Source organism: Misgurnus anguillicaudatus, chromosome 18 (genome assembly GCF_027580225.2).
Source record: "Misgurnus anguillicaudatus chromosome 18, ASM2758022v2, whole genome shotgun sequence".
NCBI classification, from domain to species: Eukaryota; Metazoa; Chordata; class Actinopteri; order Cypriniformes; family Cobitidae; genus Misgurnus; species Misgurnus anguillicaudatus.
The window spans coordinates 36,206,808-36,217,235 of NC_073354.2; the positions used below are offsets into that span (position 1 = coordinate 36,206,808).

The 10,428-nt window shown below is 34.0% G+C and overlaps 1 long non-coding RNA gene across 3 annotated transcripts; it reads right to left on the reverse strand.

The window, feature by feature from the left end:
• Nucleotides 1-258: 258 nt before the first annotated feature.
• LOC129430144 (uncharacterized) lies at nucleotides 259-9,089 on the reverse strand. 3 transcript variants are annotated; one of them, XR_012358753.1, is made up of 10 exons: nucleotides 8,104-9,089; nucleotides 6,818-7,626; nucleotides 6,674-6,728; nucleotides 6,502-6,573; nucleotides 6,290-6,375; nucleotides 5,953-5,993; nucleotides 5,087-5,802; nucleotides 4,585-4,685; nucleotides 3,006-4,262; nucleotides 259-2,730 (listed from the first exon to the last, which is right to left on the reverse strand). It is a non-coding gene; the product is annotated as an uncharacterized lncRNA (long non-coding RNA). The 3 variants fall into 3 exon arrangements; XR_012358752.1 differs by having other exon boundaries at nucleotides 6,818-9,077; XR_012358754.1 differs by lacking the exon at nucleotides 6,290-6,375 and having other exon boundaries at nucleotides 6,818-9,079.
• Between the last annotated feature and the right edge of the window lie 1,339 nt (nucleotides 9,090-10,428).

A 10,428-nucleotide genomic window follows, 5' to 3' on the forward strand; every position in this document is an offset into this window, starting at 1 on the left:
AGATAGAAGTATTTTTGTATACTATAAATGCAATAAAAATATTGATTATTGATATTCTTTAGTACAATCAAATCGGAAGAAAGTCATCTTAAAAAGATTGGATACAATGTAAAGTTAAAACTTGGTTTTGCAAGTCAATTCAACTTACTATTTTAAGTTTTTACCTGTGATAAATTGACATAACTTATAAAAACAAGTTGAAATTGTTTAACTTCATTTTTTAAGGTAGAGTAACATAAAAATAAATGTTGATTTGACAAAAATGCTGCAATTTTTTTAATGTTATGAACACAAATATAACATATACATATGCTTAAACGCCAAAAATTCATTTTGTGTGGTCCAAAGAAGTGACTAATGTACGTATGTGCAACCCTGTTCAGGTTAAAGTCTAATAATCTCTAAGATCTTAATCATTGATTTCACATTGTTTAAAATTTTGTAAAGTTTGTCAGTAGGCTATTAAAAATATGTAATATTTTCACAGAATGTTCTTTACATTATATAGGATGATTTTATAGAAAACAGTAAATCACAAAAAATGACTTTAGCTGGGTTTTCAAAGGCAGGGTCACGTAAAGTGCTAGTAAGAAGTAGGAACACAATGATGGAAGAGGGTGTAGGTAACAAATATTGGAGCAAATCAAATGGGTCATATAAGTACATTTGGTGTCCAAAGTTATTTTTCCCCACTTTTTAAAAAAATAGTTAACTTTAAATACTTAAATATATATATTATTTGCTACTCATTGTCATGGTTCACAAGATGTTACAGGCCATAACAAAACATTTTCTGTAAAAAGTGTCATACGCCAAAAACAAATTTCTTTGGCAAAACATATATTTTTAAATATATTTCATATATAAAAAAAATGGCCAAAAAATATTTTTGCTAAAATATATTTTGTATATTTCTAGGGCTGCAGATTTGAATTTATTTATTGATGGGACGCCAGTGGAAAAAGTAACAGATGTTACTTTGTTGGGTGTTATACTTGAAAATACATTGTCCTGGTCCAAACATATAGATCATATAGTAAGCATTATGGGTAAAGGTATAACAGTGGCCAGGAAATGTTCAGCATTTATTTCGTCTTTGGTTCTAAAAGATGTGGTGCAGTCAATAGTTTTATCGCATCTTGAGTACTGCCCTATAATATGGTCAAGTGCATCAGAAAAGCACTTAAAAGAACTTCAGATTGTTCAGACCAGAGCGGCTAGGTTGGTGCTCTGCTCCATTATCAATTTCAGGCCAGTGTTGCTGATATGCATAGAAAATTATCATGGCTTTTAGTGAAGGACAAATTACATTTACGAGTGTTGGTATATTTTTATAAGGTAATCAAGTATCACACACCATGTTTTTTCTTTGAAAAGCTTGTATATGTTGGTTTTAGACACGATCATAAAACACGTCAAGTGAGTAAGTCTCAACTGTTTTTACCATGTCCACAATCAAATTTGCTGAAAAAGACTGTATTTTATCGTGGCTCTGCTGCTTGGAATGTTGTTCCTATAAATATACGTAAAAGTAATTCCACACATGTGTTTAAAAGAAATTGTGAAAACATGCTGTTAAAGGTATAGACATACTTCTGCTTGTGCTGCTACTATTAATATGTATGGGTATAGTTTTGTGATGTGACTGGATTAGTAATTGTATTTTTGTTATTATTTTATTTGTTTGAATAATTTTTTTGTATTGTGGAACTCTGTGGACCCCAGGAAGATTAGCAACCATTTTGTGGAAGCTAATGGGGATCCAAATTAACAATAAACAATATATAATTTTCACCAATATATTTTTGGACATTTTTGTATATTTAAAAAATTAAAAATAAATATATTTTGAAGCATTTAAAATATCTATAATTAGTCATCAATATATTTCAAACCAAGGATATATTTACGTCGCATTGAAAATAAAACTTTACAAAAGTTACAAAACTTTAAAAAAAATAACAGGTTTGAATAGGTTATAATTAAATATTATTTCAACTTCAAAAACTCATAAAATTAACTTTAGCATATATTAAACATATATTTGAGCCAAGAATTTCTTCTATTTCTTGGATTGTAAAATTAGATAAATATAATTTAATAATATATTTAATTAGGCTTAACATTCTAAAAAATGTATTTAGCATATATTTTAAACATATTTTTGCCAGAGAAATTTTTTACAGTTGGTACCGTATTATCTGGGATATTTTCTCTTTGGTGGCTTTAGTGAGGTGATTGCATCCTGACAGTATTCAGACAGAAATCCCTCCACCTGTTCTCCTTCTTTCTGTATTTCATGTATCTGCATCTTCTGTTTTTTCTGCCATTCCTCGACCTCCCCTGTTAAAAGATAGGCCAGCAGCCACAGTTGCAAGCAGCGCGCCGTGGACCGCAGGAGAAACAGCGCCCCCTGTAGGACGTGACGCACACCAACACACAGAGTCGAAAACACTGCCAGCAAGTGCGTGAGAAATTCACAAAATAAACACAAACTCTCGAGCCAGTGAACACCGCACTTAGTGCGACAAGTACATGTGTGCATTTTGTGCTCTTCGTCGTTATAAAACAACTCCGGCCATTCAGCAGCTAAAATACAAGAGAAAAAATACCGCACAGATTTGGCGAAGTGTTGCATGGCGCGGCGCAGTGGCAACAGCGCCAGATACAGCTGACACACGGCCGTGGTCAGCGCGTGAAGAACCAGACGACACTCGTTAATACTTTTTCCTTTAAATGAGATAAAAAAAGGTTAATGTTATGGTCATTAACTTTCATACGTTTTACATTAACATCTTCATGTTTAATCTGTGAATATAAATTAATTACTGCTGCATCCTCAGAATATTTTACATTTTACTTATGTATTGATATATAAAGACAGTTTAAACAAATTTGTAAAAAAGTTTTTTTTAGATAATTCCTGCCTATCCTGCCTTTAAGATACATTTACAGAATATTGTAACGGCTCATCTCTGAGGTAAATTTAAAAGAGCCATATTTACCATCCACGAAACAAATAATCCATACGATAATCAATATACTCCCGATATTCCACATGTTAAATGGTGAATTACGCTGACAGTATGTTGAATTAGGCTACTGTTCACGAGAAACGAAACTAAATGTCACATCATGGGTTCAGATGACTGAAATGACATTAAAGCGATATAAAGTTACACATAATACCGCGTCTCCTGACGATATATTGAGGTCTTAAGAAAGGCAAAACTTTAATCTGTGCAAGAAACAGACAAAACATTATTATAGTTATTATTATATAACCTCTATCCACCTTATATTCGAACGCGGAAGTAAGCGACGTCAATTTTAATATCAGGTGTTCAGGTAGAAAACGTGTCATCCCAGCAAACATTTGGACGTGTGATGACCGTTGAAAAGACGTCCGTTCGTCACGTCCCGTCATGGTTGAAAAATAGTTCCAAAATGAAAATCCAACCGACGTCTTTGACGTCATTTGACCGTGAATCACACGTCTTTTCTGCACGGTCCGTGCACGTCTAAAAATGTCCTCTTCTGGACAGTAATATGAGTCTCTGCTTAATTTAGGCGTTATACTCAATTAAAACGTGCATATAAAACAGGCTAGTTTGTACAATTGTAATTGCAATTATTAAGGTTCTTAAAATACACAAATTTAGTCCAGTCAAACCTGAACGTCTTTATAACGTTGTAATCACGTGTATTTCAAACACATTAAAGAACACATTATTTGTGGACATAAGCAAAAAAAAGAGAAGCATGTTCTGATTTAGCACTTTTTATTTTTTTTAAACTGTTTAACTATAATAACAATTTCAAAATACTTTACTATATAAAAGGATAGTTCACCCAAAAATGATTATTTAGTAATTTACTCTCTCTTATGTTTCAAACCTGTATACTTTTCTATGTTCTGCTGAACACCAAGATATTTAAAAGAATAGAAAGCAGAAAGCAGATCTCACAACCCATTACTACAATTGTAAAAAAAAAAATTATTGACAGTTAGCTTGGTTACAAACATTTTTCTATCTTTGTGTTCAGCAGAAAACAGAAATGTATACAGGCCTGAAACATGTGGGTAAGAAAATTATAACAATTTTCATTTTTGGGTCAACTCTCTTTTACACATTACAGCTGTTTGGCTTATTTAGTGCATTCACAACCCCCGGCTCATCCTGGACCGTGCTTGAGGTGGTCTGCCGTAGCTGCATCTATTTCTGAGTCTCTGGCATTTGGGCTCCACCTCTTCACAGCATCTGAGGGAAGAGAAGAATATGTTTATTTTTAAAATAAATACAATTAAAATACAATACAATATATAGTATGAAAGATGTTCTGCATTAAATAAGTGTTAGATCAGTTGTGGGGGAAACGGCATTTGTCCCCTCCCTCTACAAAACCACTGTTGTGCCCTTGAGGAAGACCTTTAACTAGGTTTGTAATTGTCAAAAAATGAACAGGATATTTCTGATAAAGAAAGGTGAGCTGTGATGTCCCCTAAATACATAAAGCATAGCAATAAAAATTACATCTATATACAAAAACAAGTTTATTAGATCAACATATTCCCCAAATTACCTTGAATAACATAATACAAAGGTGTGCCTTTAAAAGCCTTCTTTTCCAGATGTCCACCACCACTCATATTGAACTTTGCCATAAGACAATTAGACATCATTCTGTGAAAGAAATGTATGATTACTTCACCTTAGACAAATTACCTAAATGGTCAATAAATCACAATTAACAGTAATGTGCAACATAGCAATTGCATGCAATGTTCAAACATAAACTATGTTTTAATATTTCACAACTACTCATCTACAGTATCATGTAACAAGTGCTATAAACTATATCCTCATCCATAAGTTTTGATGACAAGTAATGGCTTGCACTGGAATTGTGTTTTGATTTCTTGTTTGACTGTTTGAGCCACTACGAACATTAAAACTTCTGACAAGTAATGTGTGACAGATTAAATCCTGAAATGAAGTAATATAAATAGCTGGGTTAATGGTGGTAATCAACATATATTCCTGAAATATTATGCAGGATTACACAATTCAAGAGAAATACATACCTGTTCATAACATTGTTCACGCAGTCTCTGACAGAATATCCACCAACTCAGACAGTTGCTGGACCTACATGTGAAAACAATTGAAATAATGTTATAGAAAGATAGCTGGAAATATATATACATATTCTTTATGTCACAATTTACGCAGATCAACTTGTTATCAACATCTTTGATGTATTCATAATGCATTCATAATGCAAAATACACAGTCATATAGCATTTCTTGCTTCTTGCATTTGAAGCTGAGGCCATAGGTGAAGAATCAGGTAGTCTCCATCCTGTTATTTTTTCGTTGTGTTACCTCACCTGGACAAATAGAGTTAATTATATGGTAGTGTAATATTTTAACAGTATATATAAATAACTTCACAGTGTAATACTGCATTAGTTATGAAATTAGCTGTCTGTACTTTTAGGTCTTTGTGGTTGAGCAATGACAGACATTATAAGCTCTGTATTTGTAACTATTAACTCAGATTCAGAGAAATGTACATGTTTATCCTCTAAGCTGTGTTGTCACTGATGTAAAATCTAGGGCTGCACGATAAATCGCATGCGATATCATGCGCATCTCGTCAGTAAAGCCAGTTCCTTGATTAGTAGTAAATTCATCAACTGCTTTCAGATGGATGCTCTCTGGGATTGGCGTGCTCTCTGGGATTGGGGTGCCCTCTGGTACTGGGGCGTCAATCCAGAATTTGGGATTGTAGAGAATACTATATAGACATTACAAACAAAAGTAGTGAAAAATTATAAGTTATTTAAGGTAAGAAAGGACACATTAATGAATGAATAACACCATAATTGTATGATTACAAAAAATCCTTTGTAGGTGTATGACAATACACAAGAAAACAATACTATGCCTCTTTCGGTTGTCTGTAAGATGGCTGTTCATTATGTGACCCTGCGAAACAAACACCTTGCATGTAATTTCATTAAGTACAATAAACATACACATGCACAATGTATTTAAAAAAAAAATACATAGTAGTGTCAAATATTAAAATAAATCACTTTTAATATCAAAGTTTTTGGATATTATGTTGACATTCAGGCAAAACCCTGACATGGAATAAATTTTTACCTAAAAATGAGAATGACATTATAAAGGCAAAAGTGCATGCACTTTGGAGCAAAGCAATGTGTTTGTATAGTGTGGGAATGCACCAAAAAAATAACAAAAGTATTAGTAGCACGTACGTCTCATAGTGTCACAGCTTATTCTAGGCCAGGGTATAGATCAATCACACCATCTTGATACCGATCTTTACTGTCATGAAGTGTGCCTGTGTAAACAAAATACACCAAAACAATTTATATACATTTTTGAGTTTCATATCAAAATATATAAAAGTCCTTTTTGAAAGAATCACGCTTTTTCGTAGTATTAAGCAAAGAAGTCAAAAACTTACAACTTAATGTAGGGTAGACAAAGTCAGGGATCGGGCACGTCTCATCCAAGTGTGTTGCACACAAAACTTGATCTTTAGCACAAAAAAGGACATATGATAAATTAGAACATTAACAAATGTGTAGACTGTTTAAGCCATATCTACAAAAATTCATATCTACAGTTTTCCATACCTTTTGTTATTGTTTGTAGAATGCGCATCTTTATTTGGTTTGTGTTGATCTTCAACTGTAAATAAAACGAAATTGTAATTAATTATATTAACTCCACAATAACAACTCCAATTTGTTAATGTATTTTCAAACTGAGGCATTTACCTGACTTGGGTTTTGGGTGGTTATATTTTGAAGGGTCTGTGTAGGACACAGCTTGTTTATTTTTATTTGGATGAGGTTCTACTTTTTCTTTGTACAAAACAAAAGCAAAGGAAGTTAATCAAACAAACACTTATGCTGAACTTTTAATGCAAAACAGTATTTAATATTTTGCATTTTACTGTAATGTAGTATTCCAAACTTTGCTGTAATTTTTATTAATGTTAACATGGCCACTGTGTATTTTCAGAGGTTCTGTCTGCAAGACCCAAAGAAAGGAAGCTTGCTAATGTATTAAGGTACAACACAAAAATTTTGCAATGTAGTATTTTACACACACACACACACACACACACACACACACACACACACACACACACACACACACACGCAGACACACACGCAGACACACACGCAGACACACACGCAGACACACATATATACTTCACAAAAGACATACTGTATGAGATCAGGCTCATTGCACTGAAAATGTTTATGTAACAGATAAAGTCCATACGAGTGGTTATTACAGAACAATCCATTACAATGTACAAAACAATAGTCCTGTCCAGATTGAGGCTGCGGTGTGACATTCAGGACATCAGACGATTAGAAGTATTGCAAATGCCATGTAATAAGAAGCAGTATTTGATAAAAAACTGCGAAAGATTTTACAGACTAAAATGATAGGAATTTACCTTTTTTCATTTCAGGAGTACCTTTTAAAAGAGTGTCACCTGTAAGCTGCCTGACCTCACAGTCCTCCAAGTAGCAGAGGCGTTTAAGGACCTTGCCAGCCCCTTCGGTCACCACTATCAGGATGTCACATGTCAATTCTTTGGTGGATTTTGGCTTTGGCAGAGTTTAGTATGGAAGTGTGCTGTCATACCAGCAGCAACAACACACAACCTTAATCGCAATCAAGATGCCCCATAACTACAACCTCTGCAACTATTTGGCTACAGCCTTGACACATCTGTTTGCTTGATAGTTATTTATATTTACATGTTTACATTTCTGAAGGTAAGGTAGTTAGTTACAGTATATTACATACATACATTACTGCAATGTTAATGTTAATGTTCAAAGTCATTTAGTTTTTTATTCATGCAGTGCATGCAACACTGTATGAAAGTTATTTACAGTATATTGTTGTATTTGATATCCCGCCTGTATTCCCTAAAATACCCCGCCTCAATATAATTCAGCAATTCACCATCCGCATCACTCTACAAATGCACATTCGGATAAACCAAACCAGCACTGCAAAGTAATCGACTTTATCTCACCTCTCAATTGAGTGCGTTGCTAGGTATTCAGTAACCTTGGGCGGTGTCCGGGCCGGGCTCAGCTGGATCCGGCTCTGAGGCGCTGGTCTATGATTTGTCCAAAAAACAAACTATCTCGTTTCAATAAATAAACTCACTCAGAGACTTATTTAAAAGAAAGTTTACGAATCGCCATAGACAGATGGCTTCGGTTTAATGAACAAAGTTTTTCATAACAAACAATATCAGCAACAGAAATAAAAATACGAGTAGTCTGCACCACGAGGAACGGCCCAGATCTAACTGTGCCTCCCACATTTATAGTGCTCAAACCCCCCATGATGACACCAGGGGACTTTCAGCCTCTTTCCTTATCTGGACACAAATCCGTTCACTTCTTCTTTTAATCATGCACAGACTTCCTTTCTTAAGCAAGTAAAACGTTCGTGACATGAAGCAACCCAAAAACATACTATCACATAAAAAGAAAAATCAACTTAATTCCTTTTAGAACAGATTTGTTACCTTTTCTCTTTAACAAGGAAAACATATACTTATGTCTATGGCCACCCTATAGAATAGGTGGCCTTCATTTCTCGAGGGATTAATAAGGAAAGAAAAATCACAAGTTGCTCAAGCGTGGTGTTACAACACCACCTGGTACCTCTTTCTGCATGCACACGAGTCCTGCGTGACACAGGTTACAAAACACATAAAAATCACACATATAGTTGGACGGCGCTGAATCCTTAAATTATTAAAGATTCAACCTCGTCCATCATATTTCTTAAATTTGTCCTTTCATCGGATTCGGTTGCGGCCCTTTCCATTTCCCGTATTAATTTTATTAACATCTTATTTGTTCGTTCTTGATCCTTAATCATTTCAATCATTACTGTGGTAGTTCTGATGAGCTCTTCTTTGCTTATGTGAGCATTTCTGCCGTCTTCCCGTTTGCTCCTCCTTCGTCTCTTTGCCGGTTTCCTTCTGTAAACCTTGATTAATTAAATCATTGGGATTAACTTTAATTCACTGATGCGTGTATATTGCATTTAATCTTTTTTCCATCTGACACAACCTTTTTGACCCAACACTTGTGCTTCCACTTCCTCTTTTCCCAACATGTGGTCTCACGCAATCTCTTGCAAACCCGTGAAACTTTGGTTGACTAGTGGATTGCACCTAATTTGGGTCATATGGCACATCTGACACAACAATATTTAAATACATAACTGCATTGTAAATGTTCAAAGTGTGGGATTTGATTTTGTTTTATTAATCGTGCTGTTTATAATCTTAATTAATGTGTTAAAATATATAAATGATTATGCCTTTGTGCCCATGACTAATGTAGAAGATTGCCCTGTAATAAGACATTGCCATATAGGGATGAAATGCTCGAGGGCACAAAGTGTGTGTGTGTGTGTGTGTGTGTGGGAGCCAGGGGGGCTATAGAAAAAGCCCTGAAAGGAAAACACACAGAACAGATGGTTTCAATAAACAAGTTGTTTGCTTTATAACTATGTTACATTTAGAGAAAGTGAAAATTTGTATGTTTAACTAATGAATGCATTTAACCAATTCATGAACAATAGAGTATTGTTGTGTTGTTGAATAATTATGTTTTATATATTTACTGCTTACATTTCATGATGATTGCCAAACGTGTTAAAGTTACAAAGATGTCCAAATAAGGACTGTGGAAATGGATTTTGTTCCATTTTATATTTCTTTAATTAATCATTTTATTCTACAAACACTGTGTGTTTCATATATGCATTGAGCTATTACGTAAAAATGAGGTGTTTGAGTTTGAGAGTGGAAAGTTACCAGCTTGGGTTGGTGTGTAAAACTGCAAGAAGGATTAGCTAGGAATGTATGTCTGAAAATTGTCACAGATAAGAGAGAGACCAGAAGAGGAAAAGCAAACAGATAACCATGTATTAACTAATACTTTAATATTCACAGGATAAAATATGCAATGTATTTCTTACTTAATCAGTATTAATCAGTGAATAATTGATGTAATAAAGATATGATGTTGTCTTTGATAAATGTGTATTAACCAATGAAATGAAGGTTGCATACAGAATAACCTAATGGGGGGATGGCAGCTCAACCTTGAAGAACAGAATCTCCTGCGCTTGTTCTTTGTGTGTGTGTATTCTTCCCTAACAGATGGTTTTTTAATAATGATTAAAGTGTTTTGCTTAGAAGTAGTATTGCAGTAAAAGATGTAATATGTGTTTATCTATCTAAAGAAGTTAATGTGTGCCTTATTCATATAACCAATTTTACGAATAATGAAATGATGTCATGATATTGAAATGTGTTTTACATAATAAT